Source organism: Phalangium opilio, unplaced genomic scaffold (assembly GCF_054372755.1).
Source record: "Phalangium opilio isolate 3A_F unplaced genomic scaffold, DU_Popi_V2 ptg000031l_1, whole genome shotgun sequence".
In the NCBI taxonomy this organism is placed as follows: Eukaryota; Metazoa; Arthropoda; class Arachnida; order Opiliones; family Phalangiidae; genus Phalangium; species Phalangium opilio.
In genome coordinates this window covers 10296535-10324103 of record NW_028324158.1, presented here as the reverse complement: position 1 = coordinate 10324103, position 27569 = coordinate 10296535, and the positions used below count along the sequence as shown (strand labels likewise).

Here is a 27569-nt window from a genome sequence, read left to right as displayed (position 1 = left end):
TACACTCGGTTAATTTTGCAGTCCATCTAGGTCCTAGCGCCTCACCAGGTGTCTTCGCTTTACCTCGAATTTATGACCTACCTCACTCATTTCATGACAATCCTGCAGTGACAAACTTATTGAAGGAACATATCTTATGAACTTATGTTTATATTCAATCAAGTAATGGTTCTCCATCGTTATAGTGAAGGAACGACTTTAAATGGTTCGCAAAGGACGGGAAAAATTAAGTTTTAACTTCAACTTTACTCACTTTTGCATGACACGACATTAAATTGACGTTGGCCAACCTGTCTTATATATATAAAACGCCCCTCATATTTTTTTGATACTAATGCCTTTTAGATGGAAACATTTGTTACTGAAATCGCTCACGTGTATGTGTATGTGTGTGTTGTGTGTTTGGAAGCTATAGGAGGGACCGACCGAGCCATTTCAGAAGGCGACTAGAGACTCCCCATCCTGTTTATGCTACACGGCGTAAAAATGTTCTCGCTCGTGTTTAGTGAGGTGAGAAAGATAGGATGGAGGATGGAGAAGGGAGGGAAAGAGAGCACTACGGAATAGTGAAGAGTGCAAGCTCTATTTTGGTCGGGAAATGAAAATGTCAGACAGATCTCCGCGTTGTTTTAAAAGTCTTGGGTGTCGCTATAGGGCGGATGGGTGTAAAAAGGAAGACCTCACACCAATATTTCTTTTTTTTTTACAAGGCTATATATAAAACTGTCTATTTTTTATACCCTTCCTGATAGGTGGGCCCATAGACTTGGGTGATACAAGTTTTTCTCGTTTATTTCAAATAAGTTGTATCTTTGACCACTTAAGTTAGACCGAAACATTGTATCATTAATATTTAAGTTACGTTCATTGTCAAGGATATTCTACTAATTAAAAACACAACGTATAGATAATTCAATTTAGCTCATTATGAAATATTTATATCTGGCGTGTATGACTTAAGATCAAAGGGATTAGTACATATGGTTTGAATATTTTGTAAGGATTCCATCATTTGGAAATGCTCTCTAAATAGTCTTATCAGTAAATCCTTTCATGTATACTGTTTAAAGTCTGGTTTGAACTTCACGCGTGGTTAATTCAGAAGCAGTTTAAGTCCTTTCGTAGTTAAGGTTCTTTCAAAATCCAAAATGGTTTCGTTTTTTGGGGAAGAATTGTGTGACCTTAAACGTTTATCCCATCTACAGTCCAGAGACCCTCTAACCAAAAACTCTCTGTCTAAAACATGACAGAACTAACCTTAATCTACATGACGCGTAGCCTATCTCTCAGTTATAGCTTTTAAAACCTTCATAGCGGTAAAGTTACCGCGTTATTGCTCTAAGATTACAATAGAGTAGTTCTGGGTTTCCATCGCAAGTTCGTCGTGGTAGGGAATGAGAGAAATCCGACAGGATTGGAATATGAAAGAGAGAAGGGAGAGAAGAGGTCCAGGAGGAGGGATTCTAGAATCTCGAGGAAGAGAGATCTAGTGGAGAGAGAGGGAAAGGCTCGTGCCAAAACGCCAGTCGCGCGTTTCGGATCTGTCGCCTAGCTCTTCACGCCCACCCGTCAAAATCCGGTTCCGTGGATAAACCAGAGCACGCGGCCCCTCTCTCTCACTCTCAAAAACTCTCCTTTCGCGCTCATCCTCTTAGTCAATCCCAACTCCGCAATACAATGAACTAGTTTCTCTCTACGAACAATTTACATTACGAGTAACTCCGTTGTACCTTTTTCCCCTAGTGAATTTTGCCCCTGATATTGACAATATTCAGAGCCGTACATTCTTTATTTTATAAGCGTCATGTCGTTTCCGTTTTCTGGAAAAGTTTTTCGACTTAAAATAAATAGAATAAAAATATGAAAAATTTGGTGCGCGCAAGACATATTTCTATCATGAGGAATGAGCTAGGCATCGTTGAAAAAGAAATGGGGGACCTTTTACGGTCTTTTGTTTTGTTGAAAATGACTGAACGCATGCCGCTTGTGTTTTATTTGTTTTCGTTTCGTTTGTCCATTTATGGAATAGTAAAAGCTCCCCAAATTCGAATAGAAGAGAGAAGGGCAAATGTTAACTATGATATGTTTTCATTTGAACTTCCACCGGAAATAGGACATGAGACGAAAGAATAAAACTAAAAATCGTTATAAGAAATAAATAATATATTCGATTTAATTAATATCAAATGATTAAATAATCACCTTAATTACGACCTTGAAATTGAATATTAAAACTAAAAAATAATTTCTACAGGATTCGTACGTACTAATTTCATGCAGTAAAGAAGCTTAAGTTTTTTTTTTTTAATAAAAATTAACCACTTAACCTCGGATCGAAATCTAAGATCTCATCATCAAATCTTCAGATTCAAAATCCAATTTGTCTCCTTCTCAAAATCCCTGACATAAATTATAAATTATAAATTAAATTAAAGGATTTTAATTTTGCGGTCCCCTTTCGCGTCTTTCTTTAATAGTTCTTATCTCGCTAAAAATAATCTGTCGAGTTAGCGCATAAGCTTTTGGGGAAACCTTGTAACCACAAAACTTACTAAGATAGATACAAAGCTCATTCTTGCGAAGTTTAAAATTAAACGTTCTAGCCTATAGGATTTAATTAAAACTTACGGTGGGACTCGGCCAAAATTATAGTGTGAAAAATCGACCGTTGCACATGCGCAGATTTATTGTTTAAGACAAGGAGCTGATGTTATGTTAAGCAAGGTATTTCATAGTGGCATATTTCATATTCCTTTTTTTTTATAATCGTAAATATTTCTCTTGCAGGCTCATAAGTTGAAGTAAAACGAAAAAATGTATAGTGGCCATATTAGACGCTTGATTTAGGGTTAACACTGAACATTGATGGATACGCAGATGCAAAGACGTTAGGGCTTGAAGTTACCAGTCCGCCATATCTTAATTTACCTCTTTGCTGTTCACATACCCATCAATGTTCGGACTTAAGAAAACAATGATTGTAATCAAACACCCGACTATTTTACCCCCAAATTTTAAACAGAGTCTATTTAATGAATTGTATCAAAAGTTTATAAGATATTTTGCATAAGTATGCGACTACCTATTCAAGTTCGTAATGCTAGAGAATTAAATCTCGAGCTAGTTCGAGAACGACCTGCGAGAATTGAAGTCCTACACTCTGTGTTAATTTTGCAGGACTTCCATCTTCCTATTTAGGACATACTAAGCCTTTGACAGCGCCTCACTAGGCGTCGCTTTACCTCGAGTCTATGACCTACCTCCCTCACTTCATGTCAAGCTTCAGTTTGTAACCAGTGACAAACTTATGGAGGAACATATCTTACACACTTCCAAAAATCTGTTTTTCTACAGCTTAGTTATTTACTTCGAGTTACGAGCTTCTAATACTTTGTGTTGGGTAAAATAGTGATGAAACCTTCTAAAGATTAAGGAGAACACGCGTTTTTGGCGTAGAGAATCCCTGGGATTGAGATGGGTAGGGGAAGAGGAGTGGAAGTAAGCTATAGATTACGAGTGTGTTGCATGCGCGCGGGATGTTTTGAGGTGCGAACTTGGTTGGATATCGTTGAAAGACGGCCTCTGTTTTCTCAGTCAGTCAGAGTCGCGCCCCGCGATTCGACTAATTTAGCAGAGAAGATTCGCTTGCCAAAACACGGAGTTACGACTCTAAGTTACATCATTCAAAGCTCTCTCTAGCGCGAGGAAAACTCTAGAGATATTTTCTTCCTCTGGTAACCAAAATGTTTCGTTCCATTTCCGAAACGCGGCAAAGAAAGAAAAAATAAAAAAAGGAACAAAAATCTTTGGAGAGAAAATGGGAAAAAAGCTCTTCGTCATTTCATTTTACAACGGAAATCCCTTGCCTTTAGTGACAACTACTCCAATGAAAAATGCTCCCAATCCTATGAACGCATTTATCAACGTAATTTCTGTACAAAAACAATCTTTCAATGGAAACTGAATGATTAGAAATATTTCTTTCTATTTTTTCTTTTCGGGTTTCCTTAAAAGAGATGGTCAACGCTGCAGTGGGATCAAATAATTTTTCCATTTTTAGTAATCCAGAAATGCCTAGGCAAGTCCCAGCGCATGCTTGTTAATCTGTTATTATCCCGCCAAATGTTCGCGCCATTTTGTGTATTAGATAACGAAAAATTTGTTTTTCTCTCACATACTTCAACTTATCGCATTTCGAAGAAAATTATTATCGTTAATTACAATTTTTTGCGCATGCTTGTTGATTTGTTATTGTCCCGCCAAATATTCTTCCCGCCATTTTTGTAATTAGTATCGCGTATCGTTATGAAATTTTCTTGGCAAACATCCCAAGCAAACTCATTTTTTTCTTTCTTTCCTTATTATTTTATTTTAAATCGATATTTAACGATTTTATCGATCAGTTACTAGGGTTAAAAATAAAACCATTGGCGTGGGAAATAAAAGGGGGGGCAAAGGGGGAGGTATTAAACTTTGTAAGAATGTCGAAAAATACCAGTTAAATACAAAAAGAAAGAAAAAAAAACAGAAAATCTATCCAATTTTTGTCTAACAAACAAAAGCTTTTAAAACTTGGCTATCCCCTTGTGTTTTAAAACTTTCACTTCGAATAGAACGTACGTTTTTCCGAGTGGCTTGAGTTTAGAATTTGGGCGAAAAATTTCGAGTGTTCTCTTTTGCTACTACTATGGTTAAACCTAAATTCTCTCTTTTCTGGTGATGTCGAAACAAGGCAGCTTTGAATTTCGCTTGTCGGCTTTTGCGGTATGTGCGTTTATACGTCTGTTTTTTCGCGGCATTTCAACAATGTGAATCTCCTCCTCACACACACACACATACACTTTAACCGCCCTCAACTCGACACCTTTGGAAGCATTTCTATTTTGTACCATGCAGTGTCGAAAATTCTCCTAAATCCTGCCTTATTCAGTTGGGTCTCTATATCTCTGTAGGTTGAGGGATTGTAAATGTTCAAATGTACGAAAGTAGAAGTACTGATACTACGAACTCTTTCGTGACGTCACACACTCCTATCTCTTACCTCGGTTTTGACCATAAAATTTAGATTACCAATATTGACGTCACTTCCCCGTAGCTCCTCCCCTCTCAGTTCATAAAATCACTTGTGAACAGTGTATGTAATTAAGAGAGCAAAGGCACTTCGTCGACGGGAACCTACGATTTTGGTGTGAGTGGGCCTTTAAACATATCTACTCGCTCATCCAGACCTACTACCACTAGAGCGTGGATCAATAATGACGGTATACGGTATACAGGAGTGATAAAATGAGCTAAGATTAAGCGTCTTTGACTTTATTACAACTGGCGCCCTCTAGTCTATGCTACAACTCGTAGGTCTAGGGCCTATATATCTTTCATAATCTTAGGCGCGTAGAACGCTATACCATGCATCTACAAGTCACACGTGGAAAATGGAATGGTCGTTAATGTTGAATCTCGTTAGGGTTCCTTCGAGGATATGATAGGCTGCCATATACAAGTCTCTCCCGCGTTAATCAAGCCGTGTTCGTTTCAAATTATAGTTTAATCCAAGGAGAACGGAACGGTATTCCGTACGATCCACGGAAATCTTCCGATCACGTCGTATATTACCTACGTCATCTTGATACTGAGGAGTTTATGAGGATATGGGTGTTAAGCTAGGGAGGAGGGCCGGGAGATCGTCTGCTACTGATGATGGATTTATGGTAGAAATATCTTTCCCCTTAAGCCTAATTTGAAATCTAGAAATAGAAGCTGATTTCTTAGGAGTTGGTGTACAAGACGTCTTAGTGGTGCCTTAATTGAATTTCCAAAAAAAAGGGTGGGAAATGGGCAATCAATTTTGAGTCGAAAATGTAACTTTGCCCTAAGGGCCACAGTTATGATTGGAATTAATGTTTTATGTATGACCCCTTAAATAACATAATAAACTGGAAGAAAATGATTTCTAATTTATTTAAGGGGTCATCACTAAAACAATCTAGTCATAACTAGTGAACGGTAGCCCTTGTGCCAAAATGCCATTATAAGTTACATTTTCAACTCAAACTTTACTGTCCATAAAACCATCTCACTGTTCTTCGATCCCATAATTGCCCCTTTTGTAACACAATGTATAAAGTTTGCTATTTACAAGTGGTATAATTAAATGTCCTCAACTATTGATACGTAAGTTTCCTTTAAAAATACCAGTTAAAAAAATTAAACCTAGGAAGGGAAGGTACAGATATTACTTTCTCTCAAACCCTTAAAATCGATGGACCGTAAACAGTTTAAAGTTTTAGATGAAAATATCCCTTAAGTACCTGGCACCGTACCGTACTTCTTGTAAGCGTTTCTGGAATGGATTAATGAGTTTTGGGAATCAGTCTGGAAGAACTAATAGGTGTAAAGGAGGGCTGGGTTACGGAGCAGGGTGTCCAGACTAGATTAGAACTTCACCTGCCAGCCAAAAATATCGTTTTCCAATAAGCACTTCGCAGCAAGCCGACCAGGGGGGTTTTCTTTTTTTTCTTAAAGGAGGTTCTTAGGACTAGGGTTCTTGAAAAAAAGAACCCAAAACTATAGTTGGCGCTCTCGTTTTTTTTTTCTGTTACCTTCCTTAAGTTTCATCTTCAAGTCTTTGGCGAAGAGAGTCCTTAGACCCTTCCCAAGTAGGAACTAGAGATCTGTACTATTTCCCTAGCGGCTTCGAAACAAAAAATAACCGAAAGGAGTTGAAGAAAAAAAAAGGAAAGGAAAGAAATATCCTTTTCTGGGATTTTACTTTTCACGTTTCTCACTCTGGGCTTAAAGAACGAGACAGCTAAGAATTAACAGAAACAAAGACAATATCCTTCTCCTTCTATGGATCCCTATCCTATACAGGGTGTTTCTGATAGGTCTACACCTTAAATTAAAGCGAGGGGACTGTCACTCAGCGCATTCGGTTCGGTGTATCTTCGACTGAAGGGATTATACTTGTAATCTTTAAAAGCCCTGCCCTTGCAAGTGCTAAAATTATTTCACCTGCTCACTTAATTGGTCAACAGGAAATCTCGGAGTGATTAGCCCCTCGAATTAAAGGGTGCACTGTTCATTGGGTTAGTGTCGAAGAGCATACATGGGAGACCTACAACATTTAGTTTACGGAGGTATGACCTTCCAAACATTGATTTTTCTTAATAAAACAAGGATATTGTCACACATGTGTGAAGTAATTAACTTTACAGTACTTAACACTTCTACCCAGTTAATTATATATTTCTACTTACTAGATAAGGGTTCAATAACATTCTTAGATTGAAGATTATATTGAAGACTCGTCCACATGTAACTATAGTTCTTTATTTTAGGTACTAACAATCTATGTTTGGGAGCCCATATCCCCAAACTAAATGTTGTATAGATCCAATGATCTGGTGACACTTTCAACTCGGGTTGACCCCATGACGACCCACCCTTTAAATATGGCAAACTTATCAGAAATAAACATGAAAAATTCATTACTTTATATGCTGTTGAGTTTCACAATACCCCAAGAACATTTGTCAAAACAATTGCGCAAGCTAAAGCGTATAGCTATTGAAAGAAATTGTTTGGTGTACAAGTACATCGATTCAGAATGACTTACTCTTTCTTTGGTTTCAGTACTTGAAATAGTTCAGATAGGTATACTTGTATATTATCTTCTTCGATTGTCAAAGCACTTTACAAAACACATATACGGTAGACAAGCGATATCCATTCTGTCCCATCAAGTTACACAAAGTCTTAGAACACAACACGATGAGACAATATAAAATTCCTCAAATGTTACGGCGCTCAGCTGAAATCCTTACAGTTATATATAACCTACAAGAATTCGAGAGTTCTCTCGAAGTATTTGATTTAGACCTACGGAACAATTTGCTTTGTTATTTTCTAGCCCTTTCTCCAAATTTTCTTTTTTTTAAAAAAAAAAGGGTTTTTTCTTACTGGGGTCCGAGAAAGACGGAAAAAAAACCTTTAAAAAAACTAAAATAGGGTACTTTTTTTCTTCCTGAAAGGACAAAAAGACTTTGATAGAAAAAAAAACCAGGGTGAAATTTTCGCGCCTAATGTAGTTTCCCAGAAGTGTCGTTAGGTGGCTCTCGAGTCGCATCAATCCATCCTTCACTGATTGGCTACTATCCTTTACCAGCTGGGGAGCTCTCCCATTTCCTATATATATATATATATATATATAGGCTTACATATCCTACATATCCTTCAAAAAAAGTGCCTTAGCCTTCTGCCCAAAGCTACAGAACCTTAGAAAACCTGCAAACCAGAACCTACACTTTTTTCCTAAGTTCACAAAATGAACTTTTTTTCACTGAAAGAGAGAGAGAGAAAGAAAAAACTTTTATTCTTTCTTTTCTCTCTCGCAAAGTTGAAACTGTTGTTTTATAATGTATTCAATTAGCAATGGGCTATTGTCATGGGAATTCGCTTTTTATCTTTTTAAGGGGTAAAGGACCCTGGCAGCTAAGCCTAATTTCAAAAGCCTGAGCCTTTTCAGAAGGAAAAAAAAACAGTATCTAAGGGTAATTTCCAAGAAATGGGCTCTTTCTAAAATTGGCATTTGGGGGATGGAGGGGGGGGTAGTTGGTTCTCTCGCCTCGGCTTCTTTTATTATGATAGAGAAGGGATAATGAAATCACCCTGGTAGTTTGAGTTTAATCGATTAGGAATCTGAATTGCAGATTATAAGGTATACTTAAGATAGTGGTACCAAGAATCTTTATTATATAGTGGTACTAACAAAATAAAAAGTATTAAAACTAAACGTGCGTGATTAGGCGGTAATTTAATTTATACAGTGCGTTAAGGTCATTACGTAAGTCAGATACAGCAACCAGGTCAAGCGTATATAACTGGTCATTCATTCATCGTAGGCGAGTAGAGTGTTTGTTGTTAAGAAAAATATTGACCAAGATTGGCACCTAAATCGCCCAAAGTCGCGAGTTCCATTTTATCTCCTCATCAACGACACTGTTAACTCGGTCCCAAAATATTTTACAACTCACTTAACCTTCGTAAAGGTCAAGGTCATGGATGCTGGGAAACTTACAACCTCATCTCTATTAATAAACAGTTCACTAATGACGTGTCATTAAAACGCCGCAATTATTCATAAATCAAACTCCAATTTAATATAATTTCATCAAGAGAAATATTATATATTAATAACCATACGTGAACACGTGCACCCGGTCGGTAGGTACTTAAGTGAGTACTTACACGGAAACAGTGCATTACGTATTACAAAATTCCCCGAATAATACAATACCCCCTCCCTAAAATTTCCCAAAACATCACTTACTATTCCTTAATAACCTTAATGGCATATATATACTGCAAAAAGAAAAAAAAATAACGATAGATTCTCATTTCCGTTTCAAAAAAAGAAGACAAACATAACCATAGGTTTTGACCAAAACTACTGTTTCTATATGCGGTTTTTCCAAAAGGCATAGCTAGCTTGCTTTCTTGCACGCATACTTCCATCATAAGTTTATGAGCTATGTTCCATAAGCATGACTCTACTTATACAAGTTCGTAATAGTAGAGATTTACTGGTAGCTAGTTCGAAGGAGAACGATAAGCGAGAGTTGAAGTCCTACATTCGGTGGTTAATTTTGCAGGACCTCCATCTCCCCCTATTTAGTCTTTGACAGCGTCTCACCAGGCGTCACTTCACCTCGAATCTATGACCTACCTCACTCACTTCGTGACAATCTCCAGTTTGTAACCAATGACAAACTTATGGAAGGAACATGAATCTAATGAACTTATGGTATGGTACATACATGTCTTTAAAAATCGCGTGTATTACAAGAAAACGTATGTACAACTTTACAGGGCGTGTTCAATTCTCTCTCTCTCTCTCTCTCTCTCTCTCTCTTTCTCTTTATGATTATCGGACCAAGGGACCAAGGGAAGACTTGAGAGAGAGAGAGAGTGAGTGAGTATAAGTGGACCCAGAAGTTGAGCCTTGTATTTCTTATTGCAAAGAACGGTTTATTCACGTTCCTTCTTATCGATCCTAGTTTTAATGATACGGGAACGCGCGGTGTCCACCTCTTTCTTAAAAGGGGAAAGGTTAAAGCCTGGGTGTTGTAGGCGGTATAAGGTTGCTAGTGCTGGAAATTGGGGAAACTTTACTCTTCTGTGTCACTATAGCGAGAGCGCGTCGACGACGTTCCTGAACTGCTTAGCGGTTGCGGAGACTTCGATCGAAAATTTCTATGTTGCTATATATATACATACCCGGTGCGTCGACTTGTATCACTATATGTTTCTTGAAGTTGTAGCGTAGCAATACTTCGGACTTGTCGTGGCGATAAAGATGTTAATTGGCTGCTGGCTGGCTTGGTTTGCAACTTCCAGAAACTATATAGACTTTCAGTTTTGTTTAACCGTTCTAGACGAAGCCAACCAACATTAAGGCGTGTGTGTTAAACCGCTTAAAAGAAAGACGGATACGTCTTAAAGGAGACTGGTATTCTTTACTAACTCTAGAAGTATCTTCTGAAGACACAATTTCCCTGACTTATCCAACCCAAAGTTTAAGCTTTGTCTAGCTGTACACTATACTCTTTCCAGCGTGTCTTAGGAAGCTTCGTTCATAGACATGAAAAACATGTTTTGACCTCTATGGCTTTGTTCTTATACCCCACTCATTTCCCGTCATTTTCTTCAAATAACCCTTTTTTAAGCCAAATTTAGAGACGATTTAAGGAAAACAGAATTACATTTCTTATCGTATGATCAAATGATAAAGTGTGCATGCAGGGGGTTCTTGTTTTACAATGTTAACTTTTGCTCTCTCTCTCCCTCTCAAGTTTAAACTTTTTCCAAGGTGTATTTAAGTTACTTATATTGTCCAGAAAGGTTTCTGGAACTCTTTATCAAAGTTTAAATTAAGATAGATGGTTTTTTAAAGCCTCCCACCCCTTAAGTATAAGACTGGTTTCTTCTTCTACACCCTTTTGTTACTTATCTGTCTCTTAAAAACTTCTATTTCCGATAAAATCCACTTCGGAAGAAGAAAAAGAGACTAAAGTTTTACTTTTTCCGTTTTCCTATTTTATTTTTTTATTTATTTTGCCCCCTTAAAAGTACGGTAACTAAAACCCCTTTTTTTCTACTAATGTAAAGAATCGGTTCGAGATCACTAAAAGAAAAACTACCGCGGAATCCTTTTATTTTGGGAAACCAGAGAAGTAAATCTCTATTTGACAAGATGAGGGTTTTCCAGTCCTCTCTCGCTTTTCTCTCTCTCCCTCTGGAACTTTAATTTATCATATTGGAAAACCATCTGGTCCGTTAAGCCTAATAAACGGGATATTTTGCCCGCCTAAAGAGGATTACTAAAAGGATGACTCGAGTCTTTGACCCAGAATTCCTACGGTTCGTATAGCGAACAATGAATTTCGATTTTCAACCATCCCGCTCCCCTACTACTACTAAGCTAAGCCTCGATACTGATGTTGAAAGGGAAAGTCAAACCATGGTCAAAACGGGAAATATCGACCAATCATTGCAAAGTAATCAGGAAAAGTTTCGTAGTAGTGACTTAAAATGTAGTTAGGCCTAATTCAAAACCGTTAAGCCTAAATCGAGATTATTGTAGAGAACATAGACATAATTACGTCAGACTAATTTTGTACGTAGTTAAGCCTAATTTCGTTAATCATTCTCTAGTATGTACTTAAGCCTATTCAAAACCAGTATACATTTAAGACTTGTCGTTGTCAAAGGCTAGCCATCTCCTATAACCAAACCTAAGCCTTATGGAGAACACACTACCCTATTATCCTCGCAGTCTTTCAGCGATTTCAATTTGAGATAGTCGACTGTGACCTTCCCTTTGATGGGTACACGTAGTTCTTAGTTATTTTTTGGGGGATGCTAGAGTAAAACCTGTCACCGTGCGCTGGCTAAAGCTTCAACCCGGAAGTGCAGGGATCAGGGTGTCGGTAAGGGACAAACATCGTCTAGAGTCTCTGGACTTTCTAGGGGTCTTGAGGATTCTGGCGTTGCCAGTGGTTTGATTGATGGTCAGTGGTGTATACGTCGAGCTTGCCTCCCAATTCGATAGTGCAGGGGTGACGGGTGTATACTGCCATGTCAAGGAAAAATCTTAAGAGAGCTTTTGAAAGAAATGGGTGAGAACGGAGGATGCCATCGTGGTGCACGGTGGATACCCAAGCAGTGTAGACGGGGGAAATAGTGATGTTCGATTAGATGCCTTTGAAAGCCTTCATTAAAACATTGGGGGTGTTTGACCTCTCTCCCTCCGTCCCTGTTTAGGAAGTCTTATTCGGATAAGTTGACGATTAAATGAACTAGGCCTTGGCCTTGTGTACATTGTGACTGTACTCGAAACATCGTGGAACACGTTAAGGGCAATGAACGATAGTGTTCATTTTTATTCAAGAAGGGGACGTCACTGTTATCGTTGTGATAGTCTATCGATTTATCAAAGTATCTCTTTTCGCCAACAAAGTAGGCCAAACTGCAAAGTTCACGCTTAGGTTAACTAGATTTTGAAACTGTCTGTTCATTTTACACCGCGTGTTTGTCGCGACTATAAATGTAGGTAGCTTTTATAAACTAACTGTAAAAATCACGATGGATTTGTCGAACATAAGGTTTTAGGTAATGTTGGAATTTACGCAAATCTCTCTCTCTCCATGCATTTCCGAGCTGTCAAAACTATTTGTGCCTCTCTAGGCCTAGTTTACTCGTATATTAATTTGAATGTAAATCACGTAAATTCGAAATATCCTCTCGTTTATTATTTAGTTTTTGCGGACGCGCTGTTCTAATTTCGAATAATACGTCGTAACGCCAAACGTAAGCCAATTTGTACTAATTATTACTAAATACCGTCTGGTACCCGGCCGATAATTCCCTTTCCGTTAGACGAACAGAAACGGCTCTTGACTTAACATAATTTAAATGGAAATTACTCTCTCTCGCTCTCTCTGCAGAGAGTTTTAATTTAGTTCGATTCGCTCGTCCGTGCAGGCAATACTATATTCGAGTCCGCGCGAGTTTATTTAAATTAATTAATCAGAACTTCTCATTCGATCAGATTTAATTGCCTAGGCCTTTAAGCCTTTGCGAGATAATTGCATTAGGCCTTGCCACCAATATTCTGTTACTGCTTTAAGCGTTTGACATTTCATTTATCACTTATTTTCAGCATGGAAGGGATATTTTAAGTCCACGCGTTACTAAAAATAAATTTAGAAACAATAACTTTGTAACTCTTCGATCGAACATTTGTTGAAGTTAGAAGTTTATTGCTCGATTTCGCTGACGTAAAATTGTGTTTGTTTTGCAGCAGTTAAGTCGCCTTTATCTTGGAAAAGTGCGAACTCTAACCATTTCTGTTTCTATTTCTTTCTCTTTACTAGAAAAAAAGGGGGAACTAGGTCCAAATGCCCGGAATCCGTTTTTTTATGGATATTGTGCCTATAAAACAGAGGATCGTTGTGAGAGAGCGAAAGCTAGGAAGTTTCATCGTATCCCCTATCTCGAAATCTGACGTCCGGAAATAGCGAGTGGGCCAGCGGTCATTTGGAAAAAGAGAACTGGGCAGAAGAAGATCTTTCTACACCAAAGAGCTCAACTCCTTAGGAAGGATGGTAAAAGACTACGACCAAGGCCCTCTCTGTGCAACTACCATTTTCTGAAACATCTCTAAGGTAGGTAAAAGCCTTTTTCTATCTATACCAAGGGGTTTATCGCACCGTGAATTGGTTCAATTCACACACGAGAAATAGAAAAGAACGGTGTCCTCACCTACGACAAGTAGGCCATTTTGGTTAAGGTCAAAGTAGCCCAAAAATCAGTGTTTCGTTGCTCCCATTCTTCGAAACACAAACGTAACGAAGTTACACGTTCCCTTCGAGGCACTATAGTATGACACGTGACTTGAAAGTGTTTGCTAAATAATGCTCAAATATTTGTAGTCATGACTAGTATATGGGTTTAGGGTAATTTTAAGTGCATACAGGGAAGAACAACGTTGTTTCTTTCTGCATTGGAATTATTATCAAATATTTAACCACCAGTAAACAAAAAACTTAAAGTTACTTACAAGTATCTTAGTTTAGATACAGCTCAACATTCCTTATAGAATGCACTGGCAAAAATCTCATTCAGAGGATTGAGTTGGTAAAAACAGTACACCGGAGGCTAGGATTATAGGCAACGTACTAGTTACTGTACAAGTCCTAGATGTACAACCATTCAAGGAGGAAACCCCTAAGACTTAACCGTCTGCAAAAGGTGGTAGGCTCTTGGAAAGGGTGCTGTAGAGACCATCGCGGAAATAAAGATTAATTGACCGTATTAAGGGATTAGTTTAGGCCTCTGCTACCCGTTTGCCCCTTTTACAACGTCGCTCTAAGTTGTAGTAGTGTGTGTATACCTATACTTCGAAAAATCTTCTAAATCACTACCTTCTAGTTGAAGGAAGGATACTACTAGGCCTTGGCTTGGTTCTTTTCTCGCCCAAAAAGATTTGATGCCGTATAGTAGAGTTTTTATTTGGGACTCGGTTAGTCGGTGTTATGACTTAGTGCTCCAGGAAATCGGGACCGAGGTCTTTAGCCCCAGTGGGATGTTAGTGATTTAGAGTCAGTCAGCTAGGTATGTAGTTTCTAAACTAAGGATCTGATAGGCCTTGTACGAGTACGACCATGGATGAAAAAAAACTAACAGGGATAAATCACGGCGGTAAAATGTTTGTTCGAAACGCACCCTCGCGGCCGAAATTATAAGAACCGGAAACATTCAATTTACCGATTCAATCACGGGGTCAAGTCGGTTGTTTTTTCGTCTGCTTTTTGTACCCACGTAATCGTAACCGGGAATGTTTGCTGTTCTCGCGGTTACGGCGAGCTCAGCCGCCGGCGGCTCGGGAATCGGGATACCGCTGATACCTAGCCAAGGCTTAGTGTAGTTTTCGTCGAGTCTACTATAATTCGCAGAGCTATTTTTCTGTTGGAATTAGGGAACTACGATAAATATTGAGTATAGTGTCTGGAATATTCTTTAGTTAAAACTATTCACAATACGAAAGATTATTTGGGAGTAAGGCACGAAGATCTTATCAATATGGGTAGCTTTTGCTTGGCCTATTTAAGACGCCGTGTATCTGTTTTTTACGAGGAATGTTTTCTATTCCCGCGGCTACGGGGAGCTTAGCCGCCGGCGGCTCGGGAATCGGGATTCCGCTGATACCTAGTCAAGGCTTAGTGTAGTTTTCAAGTCTACTATTATTCGCAGAGCTATTTTTCTGTTGAAATTAAAAAAAACTTATAATATTTAGTTGAAGACTTTAAATGACTCGAAAAGTTTCGAAACTTTAGCTTTAAAACGTTGAATATAACGTATGCAAGTTACCAACCCTAACAAATCATACGAAGATTCTCAAACGTCTAAAGTTGGAATCGACATTTTTAAATTAAAGTTCCCGAGGTTACCACGAGATGGCAAAATTTCTATAAATCTACTTCCGAATTTGAATCGGTAAATGAGCTAAAAAAATAAAATCGAAATCAAATCTGGCAGCCTTGTTGGTAACAAACGTGTTTCCCTCTTAGTAATGTAAAGTCTACGAGTTTGATTTATCCCTGTTAGTTTTTTTTCATCCATGGTACGACCGTGCTTTACACTCTGAAGACAGGAAGATAAGGCCAGGGCAATGATTTCTTACGAGCAAGGCTTTAGAATCTCGAGATTTTAACGTAGTCCTTAAACCTTTGTGTAAAATTAAGGTGAAACCATTAAGATCTTATGGACTAAATAGATTTCAAGTAGCTAGTAACAAACAATTTCAGCTACTACCTTATAACCAACGACGTTCGAACTTTGAACCCTCATGGGCAATCACCAGGCTACGGAATACACTTCAATATAATCAATTAAACTCATTGTTTAAAATTTAATTGCGACCTAACATAAATTAGAAAATCAAATCCTTTGGATTTTAATAAATGTTTATCAAGTTTAGGGAATAAATTCCTCTTAATAGGTTAAAATTAACCAATTTTCAATTAACGTTCTATAATTACCCAGTTGTCCATTTGAGAGACGTAAAATCACGCGTACAGTAATTAATACCATACCAAGAAGTAATTTCTATTTAATACCAAAACAAATACTATGAAATTGATTCGAGCAAATCCCATTATAAGTTTGGTATCATCATCCTCGCATTAGGAATAGGAAAGCTATGGTAAAACCAGGTCACCATGGATCTTCGTATGGCCAATTGCTCTTAACGTATAAAAGATGAGGAGACCGGCCTCCTATACGTTTCAGATCCACTATAATTAAGCAATTCTCTCCAATTATCGGTTAGGAAACGAGCGGGAGTCCTTTGCCGCCCTAATTTGGGAAGGGTTTTTCCTTAGCTACCACAAAACAACAGGTCCTCCTCTCAACACTCTCTCTCTATGGTAAAGCGTATAAAAAAAACGGTAACTCAATCAATGATAGGCATCGAAAGACGTTTTACTTCTCCCAGCTTCGTGTATACCCCATTAGAGTCCGGTGAGTTTTCGTTCATAATTAAAAGCATGGGGGAATTTCCCCCCGACAAACATAGCCAAGGCTTAACGTAGCATCCATGGTGGTGATGGCTGGCGTAAAAGGTTTTTTTTTGCCTATTCCCCTGTCGGTGTCTGTGACGCTATTATTATTCACCCCCGTTGTTTTGGCAGCCCTGTACTTTGAGGGGCACCACCCTCCTTATTAAGCCATTAAATCGGCTTAGGTTTTTGCGCTTCTGCATTTACTAGTTCCCCCCAGTGTTGCGTTTTGTTGCTCAGGGAGGTATTCCCCCGAAGACTAGCTGCAAGCTAGGGCGGTTTGGTTTATGCGGGGATAAACTCCCTCCTTTTTTGCCTCGTACGTCTTTTCATCCCTTTTCTGCTCACGCGAGGGCGTAATTGACGCCCCCAACTAGTACCGGGGAGTTCACCCCTTTACTTTCATAAAGGAGGAATATATTTTTTCGATAACTGATCGATTTCTTTGGGGACCCGTGTCGCGTTTCTTTTCCCCGAGTCTTTTTCGAGCGTGGGTATGTCTGGATTGGTTTTGTTTTCGTGGAATGTATGATGTAATCGAAATTGGGACGTACGTACGCATTAGGGTTATGCCGCGTGCCTGTGTGGGTTGGGTTTCTTAATGCCTTTCCACGTGGTGCAACGTTTGATCCTTGCCATTTGCGTAATTGTAAGACCATAAGACCATGATACTCCCAGTAAGTGTGGTTTGAATGGTATATTTTCTAACAGTACGCGTTCTTTAATAGGGGCGTGTCATGGAGGCGTATTTCTCAGAGTTGGGCGCGCCTCGTGGTGGGGTACTGTGATCTTCATCGCTATCCGTAGATTCGACCTGGCCAAGGATGAAAATCACAGAAAGTTATGACTCTATTCAATCCCAGGTTGTATATAGGAGAAAACTAGATGGCGCTCTTTAATTTTTTCTCGCATGGACACATGCCTATAGGCCCTTACGGTAGAGCCATACTTATGCATTATGGTGCTGTATTATAATGCAGTAGATATATTGTAGCACTGTCTAGATAGGAAAAAATAATTTAGCTGCAGTTTTTTGTAATTGAAACTAAGTAATGTCAATTTGAGTTAGAGTCATCAAAGCATATAGTTAATCGTGGATGGGCGGTTAGGTTTGATTATACCTCAAAAAAGAAGAATCTTTTTCCCTCGGAGTTGGATTTACTTTGGTTAATTGGGCGTATTGAGTTTTATAAAGGCGTAAGTCATTGCCGATTTGGTTTTCCATTTGGAAAAGCGAACCAGCAGTTAGAATCTTTAACGTAATCAGCGAAGCACGTATAGTTTAATTAGAAATATATACCATTGCGCCGCGATACGTACCACGTTTCTCGATTCCGAGCTCTATTATGACTGAAAATCGAAATTACATTTAATAGCCTTGGCTGCGGGCGTGGCCACATGCCTCCTGTATATCCTAGTTAGTGACGTCTGTGTAGGCAATCAGCGAAATCTCTCATGCAGATTTTCCCGCGCTTTCCCACCCCCCCTTACTATTTATAGGAACGAACGATTTAGTTACGAAATGGTCTAGTGCGCTTTTAAGGTAATAGTCCAAGAGTGCTTTACTCTCCCCCCATCATGCATTGCAACCATTGCTTCCTCCCGGGACTCTGAAGTCTGAACTACTACCAACGGATATAAGTGGATACCACCATCACCACCACCTATAGTTAAAATGAAAATGGTCATTTGAATTCGGCCAGGGATCGAGTCTAATGTGGATTAATTTTCTACTAAAATTTATATTTAAATCAGTTAAAGGGTGGCTGTTAAGTCTAATTGAGAAATGTATTTAACGTTACTTGAGTGGCATTGAAATTACAGATTTAATTTAGGCCTATTCTATCTATAATTTGGTTATCGCTATGCATTCAGTAAGTGGGAATCGTTTTTCCATCATGGAGGAGAGTAGGAGATGCAGTTTCGTGCCAAGAGAACTCTACTTAAGCTATGTTGGGTTTAGTTCAACAGAGTTAACAGATGTGAAGGGGAAATCTCGAATAGCCCAATTACACGGGCAAACCGACTTACATTTACCATGCATGCAGATTTGAACTACAAAATATATGAGGAATACATACAGACAATTGGAATCCTTGTGTAGCCATTTTCTCAACGTATCTAGGCGGGTTTTATGGGAGAAACTATAGTCTAATCATTATGCTTGACGAACAATTTATCTGGCTGCGCGTGCTACCAACCAATGCAATCGCAGTTAGAATGACGTCAGAATGATGAGGCGAATATTACTCAAGACCCGCCCACAAAACTCACATAGAAATTAGAATTAGAAACAACGATTCCAATTATCTTTATGTATTCCTGAATATATTGGCTAAATATTAAAATAGAGCACAGATTGGTCGACCAATGACGCTAGAGATAAAGCGAGACTACGCGTCGTAAGCATCCTACCGAGCGTTGATTCACCCAATCAAACCAAGCTGTAATTACTAGACTTGAAAACAATATATGGTCAATTAAATGAAGAACCCAGTAACTTAATTGGCTGCACGCTTCGTACCACGTGAGCTTGGAACACTCCCTAAAATAATTCGTTATTTTGACACGTACATATTAAAACAAGATGGAACCTATAGACACACACGCGTAAATTGTCAACGGGGGGTTTGAACTGCATCAAAAGGATGTATCGAGATATAAAAGAAGGTTGGGATACATTGTCAGATGGTTCTGTTAGAAGCCCCATTTTGCGTAGCGAAGGAAAATCCAAAACAATGTTTCCCCTCTCCCCATCAAGCCTTGGTTTTAATTAACTCCACGAATTAACATTCTAGTACTCCCCATCCCCTTTTATAAGGGAAATTTGGGGGACCGGTCTGTTAAAACCTTATAAAAGGAATCACCATTAAAAATCGGTATAGGTTGATGAGGAGCTGCTAGCTTTGGTTTCCTTATGCGACGTAGATGGTGGTGATTTTCCCTTTGGAAAGGGCTCAAGTATAAACTATAGTGAATGCTGGTCTGAGAATAAAGGGAAGGTGTAACGATATATTAATTTTTGGGTCGTAAAATATTTAAATAGAGGTCAACCTAAGCTTTAAAACGAGCCAAATTACGTCAAAATCGGTTCATAATTAACGAAGTTATCAACGTCTAAAAGATGAGGAGTTTTATGATGACGTCACAGTTGCATCCTTGACGTCATCAAATAGAGTGACTCTAAATTTGAAATTTCTTTCAAACTTCGTAACTTTCTTATTTGCTGACGGATTTTTATGTACTTTTTTACGTTTAAAAGCTCTCAATTAGGTCTACCCTTAGCTTTTCCCCCACCAAGATAAAAAGATAACGTCAATTAATTAAACCCCTAATTAAATAAAAAAAATAGCTTCTCCATCCGAATTGCGTCTTCTCCATCTAAAGTTTCAATTTTTATGGCGCTTTTCCTTTAAAGGGATATTGCTAAAAGGGGTAGAATGGCCTGAGCCGTGAAAGAACTCGATGGGTTCATAGGAAGGGGGCGGTGGCATATGGCTCATTAGCGACATCTGGTGGACTGTAATGAAAATTAATGGGTCCTTCTTACTCGACGCGATCCCTCTTTAATATAAGAGATCGGACCCTTCTCCGTTGCTCGTTTTCCCCTCAATATAAACCTTCAAACAACGTCGATTGACAGCGTGAAAGACCCTATCTGTCCCTTAATCTTTTAACGTGTCATCACTGTCAACCTAAGTTTGTTCATCGACGCTCTTCTTCGTTCGTCTTTTACCCCTTTCCCTACCTCCCTCTAGCCAGTTTGGTAATTTCGGAAACGCTCGGACTACAACGGATGACCCCCTTCGACCCGATCAGCGTCCGAAAGAGAACCGAAGAGCTTGAGACGAAACCGGGAGGAGGGAGGGGAAACTAAAAGGGGGTGACGGACGAATAGGGACGGTTATTTTTATGGGTACCTACTACCCCTTTACTAGATGGCACTGCCTCGCTATACTCGTATAGAAAAATAGCCATTTAAAAAAGTGCTCGAATGGTAAAAGAAAAAGACGGGGGGATGGGTGTAACGATCCGGTGTTTAGGTAGAAGGGACCAATAACGGCGCTTCAATGTAGCGTGACGTAATAGGCAATGGACGATGAGATAAATCTGCTCAGGAGAAAGAATATATTTTTACCGGTGTCTACCTTTTTTTTCTTTCTTTTTTGAGCATTTAAGCCTTGTTTAGTTTTTAGGTTCTTGGTTGTATTGGTTTGGTAGTCTGTATCCCGATTTATAGTACCTTTTAGTACCACTCATACTTTAATTGATTCATTTTATTTCTATAGAAAATTTAGTGATTAATTTGTACTCTTATCCATTTTAAAAAAAGGAAAAAATATCAGCTGAAAAATTTATTTTAGTTCAATGAGGTTTCAAATATGAAGTTGGCTTGCTTCTCTTGTTACACCATCGCTATTACATTCTCTCTACCTTGTTTTAGTTTGGGGAGATAAAAAGAGGGCTTAATTTTTTATCCTCCATCTAGAAAACGAACGGTAATAATCCCACAAAATCGGATACAGTATCAACCCATCCCTTCCGTAACTGGAAAGAATATTTTTTTTTAAATTTCTCCTTTTAGAAAAGTTTCCCAGATATAAAGCTTAAATATATATATATTTCTTTTCCCGGTTGTTAAACTTTAATAGGTTAAAAACTTTATGAGGCAGTAACGAATCCCATTGAAATCGTTAATGAAAAAAAAGCTCGCTCTCGCGCCAAAACCTCTTTTCATTGACAGTAAATTCTTCGCTTTAGAATGCAATTTTATCTAAAGTAAGGTAGTCTATTTATTGGTTTATCGAGGGTACAAATTATCCAATGAGAATCGTCTTGAATGGCTTTTCTTTTCTTTTTCAAGGTTGTAATTTACTCTTTATGAAGACAAAGTATAGTCACTTTGCACAGGTACTTCTAAGCCAGTTTCATATTCTTGGGTTGTAAATGGGTATTTATTGGTGGAGGTATAAGGACTTTTAACCAATGAGTAGCCTTGAAGTTCAAGGTCGTATTAAGTGAGACGCTATTGGCGCATTTTTTTTAGACAATAATTTACGTGTACCAATCAGAACCATTGACGTTCAAGGCCGTTTTAACTGAGTGCTATTGGTGCATTTTTTTAAAAAAATAGTTTGTCTACCTATTAGTATGTATCCAATCAGAACCTTTAAATTAGAGTGTCATATTGAGTTGAAATTTTCAACGAAAACATGGTGTCTACACCATTTAGTTAGAGGTATCTTAGCGTAACAATCTTGTTTAAGAACATGCAACCAATGATAGGCCTCCATTCTAACGCTGTGTATTTCTCATGATACTTCAATTCCATCACAATTAATGCAAATTATTCGAAAATATTCAACAATATAATTTTAGTGATATACAGACTCGGTAAATTGACCTTAAATACCTTATATATACGTATAAGTTTCCTTAATTAAGTTAACCGGTCTGTACTCTAATTTAAATTATAATCCCTTAAGTACCTTCGGACATTTTAATCCCTCTAATTCAGTAACGCTGAGACCAATTGGCGAAAGTTGCAAACGAAAATAGCATTTTAGACACGAAACCAGTAGTTGAGTGGAATACAGAAAAGGAAGGACATTAGGCTAGACTAGACCAGATTACTCAAGTCCGACCCTTTTCAAGGAACAAAAATAAGAAAATGGGAAAAGTGCAGACACCTATTTTCGAAGGAGTAAAATGTATTTACTGACGCCATTCATAATTTTCAAAATGAGAAATCGTTGCCGACTTCTTGACCCAAATACGTTTCGTTTCGTTTGTTGGCGTGTTCGCACACACTCGAGATTTTTCTTTTTCTTATTTATTTTTACACTTTCTTTTGGGTTCTTTCAGCCATGGAAAATAAAGATATTTGTGATGCAGTGAAAAGACGAAATATTTCGAGTTAGAGGGGTAGATGCGTCGAAATCAATCGATGCACTCACTCACTTATTGTGATAGATTCTATCTTTTGTTTTTAGCTCAGTACAATTTTATTTTGAGATATTTTAACTGAATGTTTTATTGTACCAAAAAGTGATATCTAGTTTACTAGGAAGAAGGTATAAATTCGGCACAATTCTAGCTTTATCTCCAGTCCAAACGTTGGTCCGAAGTTAATCCCCGCCGCCTCTAAATTACAACCAGCATCTCATTGGTTCTTGAAAACTCACGTCAGCGCGATGCGAATGAGGAAAATTACGTATTTTCCGACTGAAGAGAGGCAATGAAATAGCCCGGCCTCCTTTTACGCCCCCCCCCTTGTATTTTTAAAGAGGGGACTGGGGCTATGGGACGCGAATACTTAGGCATTTTATACCTTCTCCCTAGTAAACTAGATATCGCTTCTTGATTGTACCTTAATACCTTCTAAAACTGGGTACAAATATCTGCCGCCATGAAGTAATGTTTAATAATGAGTTTCCAATGGAACATATTACGGTATATCACGAGATGACAGCCTAGGGTTAGAGCATAGAGAATTCACTATATGAGGAGTGGAAGCTCTAACTTCAATTCTTAATAAAACTTTTGTTGTTTTTTCACTTCAACTTAACTGAAAATTGAGTTAGAGAATCGGTATATATTATAATTCTCTTGACTTGTAATACCTATCCTTATGAATTACCACTCCTTTAGCTATAATTCTCTGATCGTTTAAAGTTAACAGGCAAAAACTAAAAACGCCTAAAAATACAAACGTTGCGATAACGCGTCAATATGGGGATCTATTGGAGAATATATACGTTTTGTTTGAATTTTTCTAAGCTACCATACATCTCTTTTTTCATTGGGACTTCAAAAGCATTCTCTTTGAACCGAAACCTTGTAACGATCAATATACTAGAGCTCGCTATCGACAAAATAACACGAAAAAAAAACCCAAAAAACTTTGCTCTAAAATTTAAGGTCTCTAGCCTATTTTGGAAAATAGGTAGATAGATTAATCTATTACAAATTTTATAGTCCTGTGTTTTTTGTTCGGTGCGGGATGGGTTTAAAGGGGAATAACTTTATGCAAAGGCTTAGGACCTGAATGCACCCCTTGGGTGTTTTCCTATACTGTAAGGCTCTTAATATTGACTGCTTAGGTAATCTATTAAACTGGTTGTTTTTATTTAATGGTGGGGCTTCGTCGTATATTTAGTGCTTTTGCAAAAATGTAGTGCTCGGTCAAGTTGTGCGTAGAGCAGAGTTTAATGTAGTTTCTATGAGCGCCTGTAAAGTTCTCTACCCGCTGAACACTCGAGTTCCGGGGGGAAACCAGCTTACAGGGGCTGTTTTCGTAATTTTGTGGTTTTTGGAATTGTACTCGGTTTTTAAACTGTCAACTCCCAGTTAGGGACCAGACTTTTTTTCAGAAAATAGTTAATTTTGTGTTTGACGGCGATAAATAGTACCCCAGTTTACAAACAGTAACCCACGTGACGTTTTTATAGTATATTAGCACCTTGATAATAACTAAAACAATAGAGAGAACCCTTCTCTTAATGTTTTTTGGTGGTTTACAAAATGTTACGTAAGTCTTTGCTATATTTTGCATTGCATCCACATCGTGAGTGCATTATGACCTTTGGTAATCTAAATTTTAAACAATATAGACAAAATATAATTCGGCTCCATAAATAATAATAATATTTTATATAATCCATAAAAATAATCAAAATGGAAATATCTTTCCAAAATAAAACCATATAGATTATTTTGATTAAAGTCGTTCAAAAATTGCATTCTTCGATATTCGTAAACCAAGATATTGGCGTTTGTTTTGTCAATAAAAACAAGAAAGAAAAAAAGAATCTTTCCACGCGTGGGAGGTATAGGTAGGTAATTTGTAAGATTTGTTTTTAGACCCCCAAAAATTACCCCAAACTTTTCTCTCTTTTCTGCATTACGGAAGGGGAATTGCTATTCGTGATATAGCACCATACCAAAGGTTACATGTCTTGGAAAACTAACGTAAGGTACCCAGAAAAATCTTAATAACGTTTTCACCCCTCCTTACAAACCTCCAAGCGAAACCCCTAGTTTCCTGCAGTATAGCGGCAAACAACGTATTATTAGTTTCGCTTTCTTTTTTTATTTTGTAGGAGGAATTGTTGGAAATGTTTTTTACTTTATTTTTTTAACTCGTTTTTTCTTAACGGACGGAATCCCGGGCCCGTCTTTGGGAATTGGAATAGAGCAAGTTTATGCGTCTTCCACGAGGGGGCGCCCTATCAAAGTTGTAGTTCGAGTGGAGAGCGTTAATACGTCCCAAGACTGCTTGGGTTTGATTTTAAACAACACCTGTTTACTGGTTAAATCAGTTTCCCCCTGTTTATTAGTGTTATATGGGTTGAACGCGTACAGACTTTACTCTCGCGTGTTGTCTCTCTCCTGAGAATTGGGACATTCCAGGCATTGATTTCCAATACATCGTTATCCCCCTACTAGTTCGCTTTTCCCGGACTATTCCTTCCCCAGTATCCTAGGCTTGTCCCTTTTACAACAATGACAGAAAACCCCTTTCGCTCTCTCTGTGCTTGCATTTGGTTTCAGGACGTCTTCTACGTTTTGGGGACCCTATTTCGGTAAAGGGTGACCATAATTTGAAGTACAAGAGATATTGGATGAAGGGGAGTTTAAAATTAAAGCTGTATAGCGGTTATTAGAGTTCAGTAGCTCTGCTATGACCAAAGTTGTGTGTTTCCCACTAAAATAGAGCTCTGATATGACCAAAGTTGTGTGTTTCCCACTAAAATAGAGCTCTGATATGACCAAAGTTGTGTGTTTCCCACTAAAATAGAGCTCTGATATGACCAAAGTTGTGTGTTTCACCACTAAAATAGATAGAGCTCTATGACCAAAGTTGTGTGTTTCCCCACTATAATAGAGCGTTTTTCTCCCACTAAAATATATTGGATTAAAATGTTGGTATGATAAGGCTCAAATCGTGGCTGTTTCTTAACTTTTACTTCAACTTATTAACGTCTAATATTCTGAAACCAATGCCTTCCAATATTATCCCATTGCCATTTAGGTCTGGGACGAACTGTAACTACAGTCTGCATTGGAAAAGTTCATAGGGGGAGGGGGAAAGTACAGGGGACTTGGAACTATCATGGAATATTTTTTCTTTGTTTTTAGTTTTCTTTCTCTCTTTCTCTCTCGCAAATCGAACGCATTCTAATTATTATTAATCTTAGTATAGTTGCTTTTTTCGCCCTTCTCTCTCTTCTGGAGCTAATTGGTTTTTTGGCACTGCTAGGATATTTTCCCAATTTTTGCTTTTTAATTGGGAAAAAGTTTTTCCTCGCGTTGACGTGTGGTGACAGAAGCTGTCTTTTATCTTCCACTCTGAATCGTGCGCACGATATGTTTTTGCAGATAAGTTTTTGTTTCTTTTTTCAGTCAGGTTTGACTTGACGTTAGGCTTATTGTGTTTACCCTTTGACACGGTTTTGTTAAAACGGAAAGGTTCACGCTAGAAATTTTCTTTGTTTATCTAAACTTTATATCTACAATTTAGAAGTATATACGAACTTAACTTACACGTTAGGCCTTTGTTCGAGGCCCCTGTTTCGTCTGCTGCACATTATAGCCTAAAGCCTACTAGGCTCGACCCTTTTCTTAAGCCTAATCTTGAACTTCATCGCGTTTTAATGTTATTTGATATACTGCAGTAACTTATCTTAAAAAATAGCTTCATTAAGTGTGAGAAAACATCCAGGTGTTTCACCTTTATTAAGTATGATAGTTTCTGATCTTCGTTTCTAGCGTACTCACTCGTGCTCGAAGATATTACTATCTCGAATTTAATTAATGTCTTTTGTATTAATGTCCAAAGGGCAAAATTTAAATGTTTACGATCGAGTACCAGTTTATTAGATTGCTGATTTAATATAAAATAATTTGAAATTATTTCTTCGGGCTCTTAATGCATAAACAAATTGTTAATTATGTTTCTATATTAAACCGGAATTTTATTCAGCAAGTCCACGTGACTTGATTTGGAATTTAATCAAATGCAATTAAATTCAGGATTGGAAAAATCAAATTACTTTTAGATATATTAAATTTTCTCTTATTGAAAATCGATTTTAACATTCGAAATCCCTTCTAAATCTGATGTATATAGTTTAAATTTGATACAAAATGGTTTTATCATGTTTGAAATCTCGTGTAAACCAATCTGCCTTTGAAAAGTAAAACCTTTTAAATTTTCTTAGATGTCTGCATATTATAAACTCGGTGATATCGTTAGAAAGAGAATACGTAATTCCATATTAAAGGGTAAGTTATAAGCAAAATACATTTAAACTGATATATTTATACGTAATTTGGTTTATTTTCGCAAGACTTCTCCTTAAAACCCCTAAAGGCTATCAAATATATTATCTTTATTTCTTAATATATTCTCTTTCTTAAAACGAGGCAAGGCTTAGCAACTTAAATATTCCGTAGTATTTTCTTTCTTGTATGCCAACCAGGATTAATGACACGACGTATTTACTCGAAAAGAGAAAGAAAACTGCAACTGGCTTATCTTTTATAGAAATTAATAGTTAGTATGTCTGTGTTCCTTCGTCATAGCTATAAAGGTCACCGGTTATTATTTATTAAATGAACTTATCCTTTCTATGAGATGTTATGTATCTTAATATATGCAAACAAAACAGTGAGAATTCAATTAAAAAAACAAAAAACAAGCTAGAGTTGGAAGTTTCATCGACATTTGGTCTACAATATTTAGATACATTAGCTTAAAATGGACACTACCTATACATCTTTATAAGAGTTACGATTCATTAGCTCTAAGGACTTGTGGATCAAAACATATATGCACACGCCATTACGTCATGACCCATGATTTTTTTCTAGATATATAAAGCTTCCATTTCCAATTTTTTTTTCTTTTTTTTTCAAATCCTTATTCCAATATTATGATTTGTGAAA

General features: G+C 37.7%; 1 protein-coding gene and 1 long non-coding RNA gene across 4 annotated transcripts in view; one reads left to right on the top strand and one right to left on the bottom strand.

Annotated features, from left to right (window-relative positions):
• The window catches only part of LOC149690561 (uncharacterized), a 159042-nt gene that overhangs the window by 79483 nt on the left and 51990 nt on the right, over positions 1–27569 (top strand). Inside the window, exon 5 of the long non-coding RNA XR_016383757.1 lies at positions 13434–13724. This is a non-coding gene — a long non-coding RNA (uncharacterized LOC149690561). The remainder of the gene's footprint in view (positions 1–13433; positions 13725–27569) is intronic.
• LOC149690562 (uncharacterized) overlaps positions 1–27569 on the bottom strand; it is a 78881-nt gene that overhangs the window by 5977 nt on the left and 45335 nt on the right. The gene's annotated exons all lie outside the window — the stretch shown is intronic.